The following is an 18,308-nucleotide window of genomic DNA, read 5'->3' on the forward strand; positions in this document are numbered from 1 at the left end:
GATGTCAGGCTGCCCTCACTTCTTGGAGCCTCCACTTCAGAAGCAGAATGATGGATGCCAGCCGCTGAGTTGGTGGGCGGGAGGTGTGTGTAAACACCCAGCTCCCTGCACAAGGTGGTCTGAGACTGTGCGAACTATGCAAGCAAGGCTGAAACAAAAGGGCCTGTTTATGACTTAGCCTTGAGAGCCACGCACCATTTTCACAATGCAGCTCACCCCCGGTTGTGTTGAAGGAGGGAGTGTACAAGGGCATGTGCATTTTGGGGGACACCTTGGAGGCTGACAGCTATACTAGGAATGTGGTTTGCTGCTGAAGGGGAGGGAGAGGGAACAGACCTCTCTACTCATCTTGAATCACTAAGCCTTCTGGGAGAACTCCAGGGTCTGTCCTGGTGTTGGGGGTGGTGAGCATCACGTGGCAGTCTGTGGGTTCCCCTTTCCCACTGAATTCAATGTCAGCCCCTCTGCCAGCATTACAGCAGGACTCTGCCCCTCTCCCATGGCCCATGCTGAAAGCCACAGAATATTGAGTTTATGGTGTTCTCTCTGGGCTGTGGTGGTGGGGGAGAAACAGGGAAGGGAAACAAAACCCAAGAAATACACCTTCCTTTAAAAAAGCATAAAAGAACATAATAGTGGGTATTTATTATTGAAATCCACATAGTTTATGTAGACACTCTTCTTCACAAGCCTGGCACTGGGAGGACAGAAAGGTCATTGTTCCTGGTCATGGGGGTGGGTGTCCCCCTTTGGTGAACCCACCCCAGCAGGAACAGGGTGGGTCATGCTTAGGTCTCCCTCATGCAGGAGAGGGTATGATGGGGTCCTCACTAATTGTTCACCATCTCTGTGTATTGAATTCAGCTCTGGTTCTAAGAAAAGGGTGACATCTGGGAGCTGTTAGCACCCTTCCTTATGCTTATGAAGATGTAGATGTTTACCCCGTTCTCACCTTCAGTCTTGCTGGACTCCTACCATTGGGCCCACTGGAATTTTGTCCTCCTGGGCCATTGTGGACATTATCTGTGAATGGGTGGCCAGGAATGACCAACAGTGTGCATGTCCATTATCTCATCAGTCTTGACCTCACAAACAAAAGTGTAAAGATACAGTAAGTACTAATTTCAAGATGGTGTCAGTGGTGTATTCAGCCCTTGGGACCCAGGTACAAGGAGAGTGCATTACAGAAGCTCCTGTGCTGCAGGCTTCATGAATGACATATGCAGACTGGGTGCACCTGTCACAGGAGAAACTTGGTTCTTCTTGCCAATGCACTAAAGCATTATAGATCAGCAAGTGTATTAGCGTGCAAGCAGGATTTGTTAGTGATACGTTCTCATGGAAGAGGACAGGTCTTGCTGAGATGGGAGTGAAAGGCAAGAAGTTGGGTGACAAGAGCACCAGGTCCTTTGTCCTGAGAACTTATATAGTTGGTGCGATGGGGGCAAAGAACTTACATATTGGTTGACAGGTAAAAGTGGTGCCAGCTTCCACGGGGGATGAGACTACTCAAACATAGGTATGTGTGGGCGTCGGTAGCCCAAATCCTTATCTGGCTTCAGACCCCATTTGGTCATCTTGTCAAATACATACGAGACAGGAGACAGTTAAAGTTAAAACAGTTACCCAAAGTTATCTATGGGCTCTTTCTGTAAACATTAGGGACGCTTCATAAAACAGACAGTTGACAGAGGCAAACGGTTAGCCTATTTTGTTTTATGGGTCCTTCCTTGAGTGCTGTGGACCACCCCATCTTCTAGGCCTTGGGATGAATAGTCTGAAAGCCTTTCTTTCCCAGATGGTGGAAATGATACCTAGAACTTCCATGTGTTAGCATGGAGTTTCTTGTGATGCTGCACCATCTAGCAATAGAATTGGACCAGGCTCAGGACTGCTGAGTTAGTGGGTTAAGACCTGTCTTCCTTGTCCTCCCTGCCTTGGCTTACCATCTATCCTCACACACCAGTGCATGCTGTGCATCAGGAAATGCTGACTCTGAAGGGGCAGCAAGGAGAGTGAGAAAGACCAGGTGCTCAGATTGAGACAGGCTCACTCCCGTGCACTAGCATACACCCTGCCCCCCACCCCCCACGTGCTGTTCACCTCTGAGGCTTCGTAGGAAACTAGAAGAGCCAAAGGAAGCCAAGGGAGGAGGGTAGGGAGCCTATTAAGAGAAAAGGCCCCACTTCCCAGGAGTCCAGGGAATTCCCTTCTCTGGTGAGTCTGTCTCAAATCCCTGTCTCTGGGCAGTAACCAAAGTAGACTGGCTCCAGACTCACCCATTTGTAGGGGTTGAATTTCTGTGGCTGAGAGAGGGATGTGGGCTTCATTTTTGTATGGAGACAAAACTCCAGAAAAAGCCATCAAAAAACCATGAAAGAGATTGGTGCTGATATCCCCATATTACTCATGGAATTATTTGTCCACCTCATCTCTTGTCATGAAACTGGAGGGTTTGTTTAACCAGTTACTTCTGTACTAATTACCATCTTGGGGAGAGTAAGGTTCCATAGACGTCTGAGGGCTATTGACATGTGATTTAATGGTAATGATTCATTCACTTCACCTGCAAACATAGGGCTTCTCCCCGGAGTGTGTCCTCTGGTGCCTGATGAGATATGACTTCTGTGTAAAGCCTCGCCCACACTCCCTGCAAACATAGGGCTTCTCCCCAGAGTGTGTCCTCTGGTGTGTGATGAGATTTGACTTCCGTGTAAAGCCTCGCCCACACTTCCTGCAAATATAGGGCTTCTCCCCTGAGTGTCCCCTCTGGTGTCTGTTGAGACCTGACTTCCGTGTAAAGCCTTGCCCACACTCCCTGCAAATATAGGGCTTCTCCCCTGAGTGTGTCCTCTGGTGTGTGATGAGATTTGACTTCCATGTAAAGCCTCGCCCACACTCCCTGCAAACATAGGGCTTCTCCCCTGAGTGTGTCCTCTGGTGTGTGATGAGATTTGACTTGCATGTAAAGCCTCGCCCACACTCCCTGCAAACATAGGGCTTCTCTCCTAAGTGTGTCCTCTGGTGTTTGACGAGATCTGACTTGTCTGTAAAGCCTCGCCCACACTCCCTGCAAACATAGGGCTTCTCCCCAGAGTGTGTCCTCTGGTGTGTGATGAGATTTGACTTCCGTGTAAAGCCTCGCCCACACTCCCTGCAAATATAGGGCTTCTCCCCTGAGTGTGTCCTCTGGTGTCTGTTGAGACCTGACTTATGTGCAAAGCCTCGCCCACACTCCCTGCAAACATAGGGCTTCTCCCCTGAGTGTGTCCTCTGGTGTGTGATGAGATTTGACTTCCGTGTAAAGCCTCGCCCACACTCCCTGCAAACGTAGGGCTTCTCCACTGAGTGTGTCCTCTGGTGTGTGATAAGATTTGACTTCCATTTAAAGCCTCGCCCACACTCCCTGCAAACGTAGGGCTTCTCCACTGAGTGTGCCCTCTGGTGTGTGATGAGATTTGACTTGCATGTAAAGCCTCGCCCACACTCCCTGCAAACATAGGGCTTCTCTCTTGAGTGTGTCCTCTGGTGTTTAACGAGATCTGACTTGTATGTAAAGCCTCGCCTGCACTCTCTGCAGACATAGGGCTTCTCCCCTGAGTGTGTCCTCTGGTGTGTGATGAGATTTGACTTCCGTGTAAAGCCTCGCCCACACTCCCTGCAAATATAGGGCTTCTCTCCTGAGGTTGTCTTCTGGTGTGCGATGAGATGTGATCCATCATTGAAGCCTTGCCAGCACCCACCGTGCTGGACTCTTAAAAATTTTTGACATTCCAGCTTTCACAAATAATTTCCCTGTGTCCTCTGGACTCTCTTCCTGGCCTCTGCGGGGCTCTTCCTCCATCATCCTCTCATGCTCACTAGAACTTGTCATTTGTTCTTTGGAAGGTTGGAAAAAGGGTCTTGAGAATGTCCTGTGACTGATCCTTTTAAGCAAAGGTTTGGACCTTTCTTTGACTTCCTGACCTTCAGCTTTATCATTCCAGCTGTGTGTACTAGTATGTTGTTGCTGCTGATTCTCATCCTCTGGGCAGGGGTCCTCTGCTTGGAGGTGTTTTCTTGCAGATGTTCCCGGGAGAATCTGAGAGGGATGATTGAGTTTCACGTGTTGGCTGAGGAATTTCTGACTGGAGAAGGCCAGAGAGCAGGAAGGACATGGGTGCACCTCTGGCTTTGGTTCTGCTGAAAGAGAAAGGTTTGGGTCAGGGCAGATGTTGATGAGAATGCCTGGGCCATATGACTTGTCTCCTGGTAAGACCTGCCCCATGAATCCTTCTTATTGTGGTGACAACGCAAGCTCCGTCTCCCACAAAGTGTGCACTCCCAGTCTTTCTTTCTTTTTTATTTTTATGCAGTGCACCTTCTTCAGAATTCCAGAAAGCCTACATGAAGGGTCTTTGCTAACATTGCTCAGACTGAGAACTTTCGAGTAGCAGGAGAGGCAATTTCACTCCCTGAACGGCAGTGACCTTTCCCCTCTACAGGTACCCTCTACGTCATATTAAATAAAACTAGGAATTGGATCTCTTTCAGTTTTTCAAAACTATAAAATAGTATCTTTCCTGCTCTTGCTTGTGTGACTCAGTGGATTGAGTGCCTGCTCGTGAAGCAAGGGCTCACTGGTTAGATTCCCAGTCAGGGCATGTGCCTGGGTTGTGGGTCAGGTCCTCAGTAGTAGCAGGGGGCATGTGAGAGGCAACCATGCATTGATGTTTCCCTGTCTTTCTTCCTCTTCCTCTCTAAAAATAAATAAAATCTTAAAAAGGAAGTCATTCCTCAAGCCTCACACCAAATATTTGTGCTTCATTTCATTCAGTGTTAGTCCATTTCAAATATCCTGGTAAGTCCTGTTTAAAAAATATTTCTCCAACCACATGTCTTACATGCCTGACTCCTGTTGCTCTCTGGCCAATCCACCATGTGCTCTCACTTGGAGAGGAAATAATCTCTGAGGGGATTCCCCACTGGCATTTATTTTCTAAAAATTAACAAAGCATGATCAGAACAGAGAACACACCACTCTGCAGCTGACGACTGCACACTTGCACTCAGAAAAGTGCCCAGTGTCTCAACTCTGGTCATCAGCACTGCATTCTTGGGCTCTTAAGCATCTGTCTGATCTCTGTTCTTACCCTCTAGGCCGAGATGAGACCTGAATGACCCTCAGCCAATTCAATGCCTTACTGTTTTTCTTCCCTGCAGTAGCTGCTCCCTCTGCCTGCAGGTATTTTTTATAAATGTTCTCTCCTGAGGGAGCCCTTCCTGGACCACGTGCCACACCTTACCTCCCCTCACACTGATCCCTTGGCACTTGTCTTGGATTAGTTTTCTCCAAAGCACTAACCACTGTGTGGTGTTATGCACATGCAAGCACGTGTGCCTGGGTTTCCCTCCTTTATTGGTCAGCTCCTCAAAGAAACAGTGATTCTCACCCTCATGTTAATCTGTATTTCCAGGTCCCAGGACCGTGTGCGCCTCAGAGTAGGATCTCACCTGACAATTCACTGAAATGGTGAACAAATGTGCCCTGCCTGAATGGTGTGCCTTGGTGCTTTGGGTGTTGTCTGAAAACTGAAAGGTTACAAGTTCCATTCTGTCAGGGCACATGCCAGGGTTGGGGGGCATGCCACAGACAACCAATTAATCTTTCCCTTGCACATTGGTTTTTCTTTCTCCCACCTTTCCACTCTCTGTAAAAAATAAATAAAAGCTTGTTTAAAAAGATTTGATTTATGTATTTATTTCTTTTTCAGAAAAGGGGGAAGGGAGGGTGGGAGAGGGAGAGAAACATCAATGTGTGGTTGCCTCTCACATGCCCCCCCTACTGGGGACCTGGCCCAAAACCCAGGCATGTGCCCCCAACTAGGAATCAAACTGGTAATCCTTTGGTTCACAGGCTGGTGCTCAATACTCTGAGCAACACCAGCCAGGATAAAATCTTTAAAAAATAATGAATGCCTATAAACAAAAAATGTTTTATTTAGAAGTATGGAGGAAAAGTAAAAAGAAACAGCTATAAAAGTGTCAGAAAAACTGCCTTGGTGAGAGAACTGGTTAGTACTTAAAAACTTTTTTTTGCCCTTCAGTCTTTTAGTACTATATGCAGTTGTGTATTTTGTTCATGAAATATTTTAAAAATAATATAAAAATTTTGCCTAAGAGTCAAAGGCATATGAATGAATTGTGAATTTCTGAAGCATCTGAGTTGAAACTTGACTGACTTTAGAGTGGATTTTACTCTACTTAAGAGTTGGATCATGAATATTTCTATGGAGAATTCTCTCTTTTCTTTCTGTTTTGTAGAACAGTGGTGCCCACCTCTCCCGGACTCGATCTCTCTCTTCCACTTGCTGCCCCACTTGCTGCCCAGCTCCTGGCCATACTCATCCCCCGCACCAGACCAGCAGCTCACAGCCTGGCCTGACGACCCGGCAGGTTCGGTAGAAAATCTGCCCATGGTATTGAAAGGCCACCAGGTTCTGTTCTTCATCATCCCGGGCACAGTTCACATACCTGGGATTGAGGCAGAGGAAGGGAAAGAAAACCACAGTGATGAGTTCCCACTACCTGTTACATCCACGTCCAGCTCCTCACTGATTCTTAAGGCCCATTAGGCTCTGGTATTGCCCACTGCCCCTCATGCTCCTGGGGAATCTGTGTTCAGTGTCTGAGTGTCTGTCAGCATGTCACGTGAATTCTTATCTCCAAGTCCTGCTTGCAGTGCAAATGCTGCCTAATACCATTTTCTAAAACACAGTGTAGACTTAACCTCCACCCTGATTGGCCATAATATTTAGTGATCTCTGGTTTCTACAAACTCTAAATTGAGTTGTCTCACACCACAGAGCCTGGTGCTTGATCTAGGGCTCTGCTTCTAAATTAGCTCACTAATTATCCAGTACTCAGCCAACATCTATTTTCTCTTGAGAGTCCTTTGTCCAACCCCCATACACTTTATTTAGGGTACCATTCACTTGCCTGGCCCAAGGTTACCATAGAAAATTGAAGGTCCTTTTTTACTTAGTAAAATAAAACAGAACAATAGTAGTTGATCCACATTCTGTTATCCCTGATAAAAGAGAGCCCCTCTCAGGAAAGGGGCCCATGACCATTTCTCTGCAGGCCTCAGAGCCCAGTTCTAATTAGAAGTGAGGCTGGGATGCTTTGCTGCCCTCACAGGTTTAGGCCATCCTTGCTTTGTGGTATCTGGACACTGTGCACCTCTTGGAAATTATAGAAATTATAGTTAAATGCTTCTAAAAGCGTTTTTTTTTATGTCTGTCTGCAAGAAGTCCTTCATAAGGACATGGTTGTGTGATCTGTTTAAGTAATGTATTCCTGCATCTAAGCTGGAATACAGTAAGTATTCCAGCTTAATTAATGTTGATTTGATAAATTAAAGTGTAATCCAGTGTCCATGGTGAATCTAGGCTCTTCAAGGTCCATCCCAGAGCCAAAGTTGTTTCTAGTAGAGCTTTATATTTTGAGGACATATGCTATAGTTTTTTCCTAAATGTCCCCTGAAATGAAAGAACACTGTATGGAGAAAAAGAGAAAATAAGGATGAAGGGAGACCACTGACGGAGGCATGACGAGAGGGAAAGATATATGGGCTTGTGGGGGATGAGAGTCCCCTCTGGCCCCCAGAGACCTGCTGACCTCACCTCATCCAGTTGGCCCAGGATCTGTCCTTTCCATCCACATACTCATAGCAGTTTCTCCCTTTGGCGATCTGCATTTCAAAACAGAAGGTAAAGACCTTTTAGTTTTTGTGTGGGGAGGTAAGAGTCAGAAGAATTATTTTATTCCACTGTCATCAAAGCTCTTCCAGCTTGCATGGGGATTCAACTGTCAGGTGTGACCACATGATATTTTTCTTAGTTCTCCTCTACGCATCCGAGTCTACCTGTCCAATCAGAGTGGGAGCCCCACAAGGGAGGAGCCACTCCCTTGTATCTGCACCACTTTGCTCCCACTTACCTTCTGATCCTTAAACAGGAGCTCTGTGTTCATGTAAAGTCCAGTCAGTACACAGAGCTAATCATACTGTCCCCTCCATGTCTAGCATGTGGGAGGTGAGGTCCCTCCAGGCCTCAGAAGGCATGTGGGAAGCCAGAGGACAGTGGAAGAGGCAAATAGTTCTCACCAGCCAGGAGTATCTGCTCTTGGCTGCCTCTTCGTCTTCTGTGATGTGTCCTTCATAAGGGCCAAAGTGCAGACCCTCAGGCAAATCAGCTGCCTCATTCCATACTCCAAGACCAGCCTCAGGGATGCCCGATGGCCCGATTCTCAACCCAGGGGGCAGGGTGAGGGCTGAGCAGTGGGGATGCCCCTTGTCCACTGCACTGTCCTTTACAAATGTAGGGGGCCCATGTACAGCACAGCTGTCGATGAAGAAGTTCTGACACTTGTCACAATCTGGAGGTGAGAGCAACAGGGGTTAGGGAAGGTATAGCACATGTTCCTGGACACAAAGAGCTTCAGAGAAAGTCCGACACTGACATCATTGAGACTCAATCCTGTACTTTTTGTCACTAGAGGAATGGAATGATTTGGGGACCAAAGGACCAGATGAAATTATTGTATCATAACATGCTTCTTAGTGAGGGTCACTTACAAAGGTAGTCATCATCCTGGAGCTCGTTGACCTCTTGGTACACACGGCCCTTTCTTTCTCGTAGGCTGTACGTCTTCCCGTCCATTTCCCTTCTCCTGAGTTCTAAGTTGGAGAAGGGCAGGTGAGCTGAGGTTGGTGGGATCTAAATTGTTAGTTCCCATTTTGTTAGATAACACAATCTCCTCCCATCAAATTATTACTTGTCCTTTTGCGTACTCTGATATTTTACTCCGTTAACTATTGGTTCAGAAGCTTAGACTCCACAGCAACTACAAATGACTGATTGAATTTTAGATTCTAGATCTTCCCTTACCAGGTTTACTTGCCACCCTTTAATCATTCATAACATGTTTATTGAGTGCACTTTATATGTTAGGCATTGAGTAAAGGCCTGGGCACACAACACCAATAAAGTGTGGTTGCTATTATCACAGATGGATTTATTGGACCAGTTGCATGTGTCAATTGTTTTAAATTTAATTTAATGTTTTCAAGCGAGGTATGAGTGAAGTATCCTTATCTTCACTTTACACATTAGCATTCAGGAACTCAGAGAATTTATAGGATTTGCCCAAAGCTCCACTGCTAAGTTCAGCCTGAGCTTAGCCCAGCTTAAATCCAGGCCTATCCAAAGTCTGCTCCACATACCTGGGTCATACTTATCAGCCCTTCCACAGGACTTAGAGGAACTAAAGTTTCCAAATTTTTTTTCTCTTAACCTGATTTTCATCTAGTGTGCTTTCCAAAGGCACATGCTTCTCCAGGAGAGGACACTGGTTTCTGGGCATGCTCTGAGTCACTTGCAGTCCTCAAATTTGTTGTTCCTGACAATTCCTTCAAACTATATTCATTGCTTAATGGCACCCTGGATGTTGCCTTCAATATAAGAGCCACATATTGAGAGACAACATGTATTTAAATTTTTAAGGCCTATGATACATTTTATATGCATGTCTTTAATACTTCAACCCTTGGAGACAGATACCTAGGGAGTATGAATATTAGAGGGGATAGGGCCAATGTGGGCAATGAATCCAAGATTAGAACTCATGCCTTATGGCTCCTTCTTTCAACTGTGTCTATAATATTGAGAGTGAAGGATATTTGGAAGAGAATAAAGAAATAGTTGGCAGAAACATATCTAGATAATAAATAAAATGGTGATAAAATTTGAAATACCTTAGAAAGCATATTTGTACTTAGATTAGCTGGTTCCTACGAATTGTTTGAATTAGGCTGTACCAGTAGGTAGTTGTCTTAAGTTCCATGATCTATAACATGCTAATTTTCAATGTTCTAGTGAATGTGCAATTAAATAATGTTCAACAAAGTGTTCTGTGAATTATGTAATACAGTATGAATGTGATTACAGTCCCGCTATTAATCTACCCCTCAGCTTTCTCCATATTTCAAATCTCACAGAAATTACCTTCAGTGTTCATTGATCATCTAGTTTAATTTGTAATTGTGAAATCATTCATCCAGCAAACATTCGGAGTCCCTCTCAGGAGCCCTGATCTGAGCCTGTGACTTCTGAGAAGACTCAGGTATGGACCAGCCTTTCAAGGAGCTCACAACACAGAGGTAGGCAGGATGAACAAATGATTCTAAACAGCATTAGAGCAGCCTCCTTGGAACTCAGAGAAGGAAGCTGTTACTTCACCTTACAAGAAACGGCATTTGAAATCAGTTCCAGACGGATGAGTTTCTATTAAAGAGTGTGTAACCTATATGAAGTCCTTAAGTCATTTTATTATTTGTTATTTCTCAATCATCAAACCTGAAGCTCCTCAGGGGTGGGAGATACTTTCTTTGATTAGAGTGGGAGGCTGTGATTCTGGACATTTTACATTCTTCTTCACCTGGGACCATTCACTGTACAAACTGACTACACAATGTATGCTTTCCTTAGTCGGCGGGTCTTAGTGCATCTCTCACTTCAGCACAGCAGAGAAGAAATTTGGTTGAAACTGTCAGTCAGATGAATGATATAATAACACATGGATAAGACAATGTAAACTTTAGAAACTATGAAAGTTTATTTTTCTAATAAAAAAACATTTTGTATATTTTCTTGAGAGACAGAGAGCAAGGGAGGGAGAAAGAGAGGGAGGGAAACATCAATGTGAGAAACATTGATCACCTGCCTCTCACACACACCCCAACTGGGAACCTGGCCCACAACCCAGGCATGGGCCTTGACCAGGAATCAAACTGGTGATCTTTTTGCTTTGCAGGATGACACCCAACTGAGTCACGGTGTCCAGGGTAAAACCATGAAAGTTTTAATGAGTTCGTAAGTGGTTTAGAGAAGCAACTATGGGTTAGGTTGCACTATCACACATACTGTGATTTAGACATGTAATCAAACATTTCTATATCTCTGAAAGCTCCCTTCCCTCATCATAAATGGTGAGTTATAGTACATACCTCATCGGCTTGATGTAATGTTTAAGTGAGTTTATTCACACAGAACTCTTAAAGTCTGAAACATTGTGAAAATGAAACAAATGGTAGTTACTATTGCTGCTATAGTTAACTATTAAAATGATGATGAGCCCTGGCTGGTGTGGCTCAGTGGACTGAGCCTGCAGACTGAAAGGTCACCAGTTCCATTCCCGGTCAGGGCACATGCCTAGGCTGTGGACCAGGTCCCCCACTTGGAGATGTGGGAGAGGAAACCTATTCATGTTTCTCTCCCTCTCTCCCTCCTTTCCCCCTCTCTAAAAAGTCAATAAATAAAATCTTTAAGGAAGGATGATAATGTCAGACAGTGTGTTGAAGAGGCCAGGAAAGGAAGGCATCAGTTCCTAGGATACTTTCTGCATTTCCCTGCTCTTACCTGCCTTTCTATCCATGAGGAAAATTTTGCTGTCAACAGGATTTGGGAAATACTCACCTTCTGGTGTTTACTGTGTTCCCTTCTGCAGGCCACCCAGGAAGGTTTCACTGAAAAATGATGAGAAATCAGTGTTTTGGTTGGTAAATGTTTCCAAAACCTGGAGATTTTTATTAGGGACACAGAATTCTGAATGAGAGTAGTCCAAGAACAATCCCAGGATGATTGGAAAATGTTTTCTGTTGTTCATTAAGGCCTAGGCTTCTATTGGGGCCATCCACTAATTTCATTAGAATGATAAAAAAAATAGACAAAGTGTCATCTATGCTTCACCCTTTGTTCACAAAGCATCTGTTACATTTATTAAAAAATAAATTGTCCTCTCCTGACAAAAAAGTAGTAAAACTAACTGCACAGAAACTCCACATCTTCAACATAACCCTTTCTCCGTCCTGTTTTCTTCATTCACACTGGCCTTGTCTGGGATAAGGGCACCGGGATCACCTGGCCTTTCTCTGGTATCCTCCCCACTGTGCACATACTGGCCATCCACGCCCTTCCTGTGTCATTAGACTCTGGTCAGCATCCACAGTCTGTCGACCCCAGAAAGGGAATTCCAGTCTCGTTAAAGATCACATCTTGTCTTCAGCTGTGTTTCAAGCCCAGACCCATGAAAGTGGACGGACCCCACCCACCGAACACTCACGATACTGGACAGATACTGGATAGAACGGCACCACGACCGACATCAGGAAATCATACGGTGATCAACCCCTCCCAACCCTGGCCCTCCCCCCAGCTCCCGAAATCAGCACGGTTAATACTGTTCCCCCTCCGTCTCCATGCAGGCCATCAGCCAGGTGTGGGGACCCTCCTCACCGGCCAGACCCGCCTCCCTCTCTTGCGATGACGACCCTTCTGAATTAGTTATTTCTCGCTCACTTTATGTTCTTACACATTTACTGCTTACTAATGCGTCTATAAATATAGACGATTACGTTGCCCACGTGAAAGTTTATTGGGACAGCCCCTCACTGTACGACACACTGTTGTGCATCTTGCTCGTTCGCTGCACCAGCAAACCTGTTCCCTGGTGACGTCCTGAGATGCCGCCCGACCCAAACCAGGTCCGAGTCGGGAGGGCAGCGCTGGCTCCTCCCGCCGCTCACCTTGCTGCCTCGGAGCCCGTTCTTCATCGGAGTCCTCAGGGTCGTCCTCCTCCTGGAGCTCGGTGGGCCGCCTGCCTGCGGCGGTGACACAGGAAAGCCGGTCGTGGGCCCTGAGACCTGGGAAGAGACAAAACCTCTGTCCTGAAGCAGAGAGCGTGCAGGAGGAACAAGCCCAGGAAGCCCGTGGGACTGGCTCCGATGGGAGAGTGAAACGAGTTGCCGTGATACCCGCACCCTCGTCAGCGCCAGCCCCGCTCTGACACAAAGGAACAAACTCCCCCCACCGGTGTCCATGCGGGAGGGAGCTGCAGGTGCACGGGGCCGCCAGAGTCGGAGCCCGCCCAGCGCCTGCCGGGTCTCCAGGCTCCTCCGGCCCGGCCGGCCGCCTGTGCTACCTGGGCTGGTGAGCGCGTCCGAGTTCCACTTCACACTCCAGTGCCGGCCTTTCTCCCCGATGGCAGGACGCCCAGAGAGGGGGACTCCGGCCCTGGCGGAAGAGGGGCTGGACAGGGCGGGGCCGCGCAGCCGCAGACCCGCCGGGGGGCGCTGTAGCCCCGCCCCCTCTCCCCCACGTGCCACCTCAGCGCGGGCTCCGCCGACCCGGCCGGGCGTCTGAGGGGCCCCGTGGGCCGGGCGGGCCTGTGGCGGCGCAGGAACCGCGCTTCTCCCGGGGAAGGGCCGGGAGGCGGCCCGGGGATCTGGAGAAGCCCGCGCGAGGCGCAGGCGCAGTGTCCGGCACTCCGCCGTCTCTCGGGCTGAGAGGCCCGGGGTCCCTCAGGACTCCATCTGCGTCTTCCGGGCGGAGGACACTCAGCGTCCCGGGGGAGAGGGTCAGACCGCCGCGGCTGAGGGGAGTCGGGGCGTCTCACGAGGGGCGTCCGGGTCCCCTCCACTGAGTCGGTTTCCAGGACGACGGCATTCGGGGTCTCTGAGTTTGGGGAGATTTGGTCTTTCCGGGTGGGCGAGCTGCAGGAAGGGCGCCCCGAGCTGAGGGGAACTGGGGTTCCCAGGCTGTTTGGGGGTCTGAGCGTTGGGGGTCAGGAGACGTGGGGTCCTCCGGGTTAGTGGACGCGCCCCTCAGTGCTGAAGGGGTTTGGGCCCCTCGGGATGAGGGCATCTGGGGTCTCTCTGGCTGGTTTGGGAGGTCTCGGGCTGAGGGTTCCACAGGGCAGGGCTCCCCGCTTACCGGTCCGTCCCCCAGGTCCTCTGTCGGTTCCTGGGCTTCCCGCCCTCGGCAGGAGTGAGGGTGCCGGAGGCGAGGTTCCTGCCGGGATAGCCGCGTGGGAGCAACCCCGCCAATCAGAGCTGCGATCCCAGTGCCCCTGCCCGCCAATGGGCGGCCAGAAGAAGCTGAAAGGGCGGGACGGGTGTGGGGGTGGGGCTGAGCCCCGTCGGTTCGGGACTGGCCAGCGGAAGACCCGCCCCACCCGCGGGGATTGGCTGCTCTGCGTCTCCCGAGCGCCAGTCACACTGCCTGCAGCGAGGACCACCTTGGCGGTTTCCGTGGCTAGTTTTCCAGCGGCTGGTGAGGGACCCGACCCGCGGGAGCTGGGAGCTCCGAGCCCGGGCAGGTCTTTAGGGTGGATGTGGCCCTCCTGCCGCCTGACAAAGTGTCTTTGTTGCACCAGACTGTAGTCGGGATCCCCAACTTTCGTCTAGACCCCTCCACGCCCTCCCTTGTGAAACCCACTTTCAAAAACAGCTGCATAACCAGTGAGGGCGCGGTCAAGACTGCACTGCATTCTGGGAAACTGTTGTCAGTAAATCCTGACCACACAATTCCTAGACACAAAAGAAGTCCCAGAGGGCTCAAAGACTGAACACATGGAGTAATAAGTATACCAGAAAAGCCATGGGGAGAAGTGGTGATACGAGTAATAGGTTTGTTGAAGTAGCTTTGTCAGGTCTACAAAGGCTTCAGAAATAAGAAGACAAGATATAAGCAAACAGAAATGAAAACAAACAAAACACCTTGAGAAAACCTACAAGTATTTTGCACAAATATAAGGCACCTAATCTGAGGACGGGGGTTCAGGGTCAGTGTAGCTGCCACTGGCTTTCACAGGAAAAAAAACAGAAATAGAGTTTCGGGCCCTCACCTCATTTTGAGCACAGAAAGATAACTTCATTTCCATGGGTCAGAAATAAGCCAACTAACTGTAATTATTACTGTGAAATTGCATAAAGGGGAACCTCACCAAAGTGGAGTTGGCGGGTGAGAGGGAGTGCTCCCACGTAGCACCACCCTGGGATCAATTACAGGAAAAAGTGTCAACCACAGGCCCCCCCAGGAAGATGTACTGGTGCCTCCCAGCAGACACTGACTTCCCAGCAACTCAGCCAGAGAGAAACCGTGGAAGTGCAATACGACTTACTTCCATGGAAGTCAACCCACAGAAGTTCTTTACATTCGAAGACCACGGTGCACTCAGGAAGACACCAGCCTTCCTCATCTCAAAATCTTTCATGGAATCATAACTTCTGCAGAAATCTGCATACACCTGTTTTATCGGTTCAGCCACAGCAAACTTATAGAAAGATGCACCCCCCAGAGTCATACAAGGATGGCTCCAGCAACATGAAATCACAGATGGCTGGCCTGAAGGCCACACATCCGGGGTTTTGCCAAGGCCCTGGAAAACATGGTAGTTACATTCTTCTGAATAACAACGTCCTTCCTTGGGGTGAAAGGGACCCCAACTTAACGCTAATTTATTCAGGTTGGCCAGTTGGCTCCTGACAAAGAATTTGGACTTTATATTATCAATAGAACATATAAGAACTATGTAGAATGATCTGCTCACAATAATTAGTCAATGTTTATTAAGTGATGAAATTCACTGTCATGAACATACAGGGTGGGGAAAATGTAGGTTTACAGTTGTGAGTGTTCAAAACAGAGAGTTTATTCTTGCATTATTTATGAATCATTGTACAATTTCCCATACAAACCTACTGCTGCCCTACCCTGCATGTGGTTCTATGTAGAATAAGATGAGCAGCAGTTATGGACCACATCTTATACTTCATATGTTTATACAGATTAGATTTGCGGAATCTATGAGTCAAATTGATTCTGTTTTCTTTTTAAAATGAGAATAAGATTTACTCAGCTGTCGCGAGGGCAGTAACTGTGGGGATCAGGACCAGAGTCAGGCCTGTGTGTGAGTGCCCATGCTTTCTATTCGGGACAGAGGGTGGGAGTGGGCCCTTTTTTTACAGTGCTGTTATGGCTATAGGGCACTGATGAATGGTCGTTGTTATTTTCTCCCTGCAGGTGCACCCTGCTCTTGTTTTTCTTCTTCTTTAACAGGACTCAGAGCAGCAGTAACTGGATCCCCCACTCTCACTCACAGGACTCAGCACTGACATCCCGGCACCCCCCAATCTCTCAGGCTTATCCCCTCTACACAGTCCCATGAACCGATGTGACAGGACCCCTGCTCTCTCAGGGGGGAGCCCCTCCCCCCAATCACAGGGCTCAGATACGAGGTGGTGTCAGGGCTTCATATTCTCTCCGGTGAGACCCCTCCTCACATTCAGAGAACCCAGAGCTGATGGGACAGGTCCCTCTGTGCTGGCAGAGTGGACCTGCTGGCTCTCAGCCGCCCACTGCCTGGAAATGCTCTGCTCTGCTGCCATCTAGTGCACATCCTGGGGATGGCACCTATTTACTCAGCAGCTGCTTGGACCGTTTTTCGAGGACGCTTGGAATCTCCAGGGCACCTCACCCCATCCCCAGCTCAGCAGGTCTTACATGCCCATCGTGGTTGGACCCAAAGCTCACATGACAGGGCCCACTACTGCCGCTGGGGAGACCTTTCCCCAAACTAATTTGACAAGACCCCTGTTCTCCCAGAGAGGGACCCCTGTCCATAACCACAGAACCCAGAGCTGAAGTGACTCGACCCCTTACTCTGGCAGCCGGGCCCCTTTGCATACTCATAGGCCCCGAGCTGATGTCATGGGACCGCTGCTCTCTCTGGGTGAAACCCCGCCCCACGCTCCCTGAACCCCCTTAACTGGAGGGGATGTGACACCACCCCTGTTCTCTCTGATGAGACCCCCCAGCACTCGGAGGATGCAAGCTGTGACCACAGGACCCCACTCTTCCAAGTGGGCTCCCCAGTCACGCACAGGGCCCAGACCTGGTGTCACAGGCCTTGCTGTTCTCTTAGGAGGGACCCCAGGCCCTACCGATAAGACCCTGTGCTGAAGCAACACAGCTCCTCACTCTCTGGTAGGACCGACACCTTCTTACAGCCACAGGAGCAAAAGCTGCAGCTGCCGTGCCCTCTACTGTCTCCAGTGTGACCCTGGCCCCCCATGTCACAGCATCCAGAGCCGATGTGACAGGACCCCCTGCGCTCCCTGGGAAGGGACCCTGCACACACTTGGGGGCCCCAGAGCCAAGGGGACAGGAACCGCTCTTCTGCCTGGTGGGACAGTTTTCTAGACGCACAGGGGACAGAGCCTGTGTGACGGGCTCCCTACTCTGTCAGGTGGGAGCCCTTCCCATGTCCACGGGTCTCGGCTGTCATGCAGGACGCCTGTCTTTCCCAGGTCGGGGCCCTCTTCACTGTGACAGGACCCCACTCCTTGCTGGGAGAGGCACCTTCCCACACACTCAGGACCCAGAGTTCAGATGGCAGGGCCCCCTACTTTCTCAGTGAGGGGCCCACCCCACATTCACAGGACCCCAAGGTGATGAGACAGCACCCCCAGACTATCCCATGTTGGACCCCCCCACACTCTCTGGGACCCTGGCTGATGTCAGAAGACCAGGTGTCCTCTCGGGTGGGGCCTCTCCTCCTGCTCACAGCAGCCAGTGCTGACTGGGAACCACAGCTTCCTCTTCCTGGCGAGGTTTTCTTCCTGCAATTCTGGGACCCAGGGCTGAAGTGACAACACCCCCAGCTCTCTCTGCAAAGCCCCTGTTCCCGCACCCACAGCACACAGGCGATGGGACAGGACCCGTCACACCCACAGGTGGGGATGTTCCCCGAAGTCACAGGGTTGATGTGGCCGAGCCCTGTGCTCTTGGAGGAGGGCTGTCTTCAGGCTCCCAGGACCCACAGCTGAAGTGACAGGACCCCTGCTCTCTCAAGTCAGACCCCTCCCCACAATCACCAGGATCAAAGGTGAAGGGTCAGGACACTTGCATTTCACAGGGACGGGCCTTTCTCAACCCTCACAGGACACAGGTGTGCAGTGACAGGACACTCCCGTCTCTCCTGTAGTCCTCTCCACACTCAAGTGGCCCAGGCCTGAGGTCACAGGACCCTTACACTCTCAGGTGGGACCCCTCTCCTTGCTTATAAGACCCAGAGCTGACTTGACACCACCTCTTATGCTCTCTGGTGAGGACCCAGAGCTCCTGTTATGGGGCTTCATCCTCTCTTAGGAAATAGTACTTCTCCCAGCAGTCAGAGGACCCAGGACTGACTTGTCAGGACCCCCTTTTTACACTCTATTACACACCGCCATCTAGTGAGCATTTTTGGAGTAGCATCTGAGTTGAGGCCAGCAGGAAATGCTACTTTTGTCGCCGCCTTGTGGACATCTTGGGAACAGCACCTTTTTCATAGCATCTGCTCGCATCATTTTGCAAGGTCACTTTGAAGCCCCTCTGAGCCTCGCGCCATCACAGCCTCAGTACATTGTATGTGCCCACGTTTCCGTT

General features: G+C 49.3%; 1 pseudogene; it reads right to left on the bottom strand.

Moving 5' to 3' along the window:
- Positions 1–3,839: 3,839 nt before the first annotated feature.
- LOC123829982 lies at positions 3,840–14,729 on the bottom strand (annotated as a pseudogene).
- Between the last annotated feature and the right edge of the window lie 3,579 nt (positions 14,730–18,308).

Source organism: Phyllostomus hastatus, unplaced genomic scaffold (genome assembly GCF_019186645.2).
Source record: "Phyllostomus hastatus isolate PE091 unplaced genomic scaffold, TTU_PhHast_1.1 phas_scaffold_12, whole genome shotgun sequence".
Classification (NCBI taxonomy): Eukaryota; Metazoa; Chordata; class Mammalia; order Chiroptera; family Phyllostomidae; genus Phyllostomus; species Phyllostomus hastatus.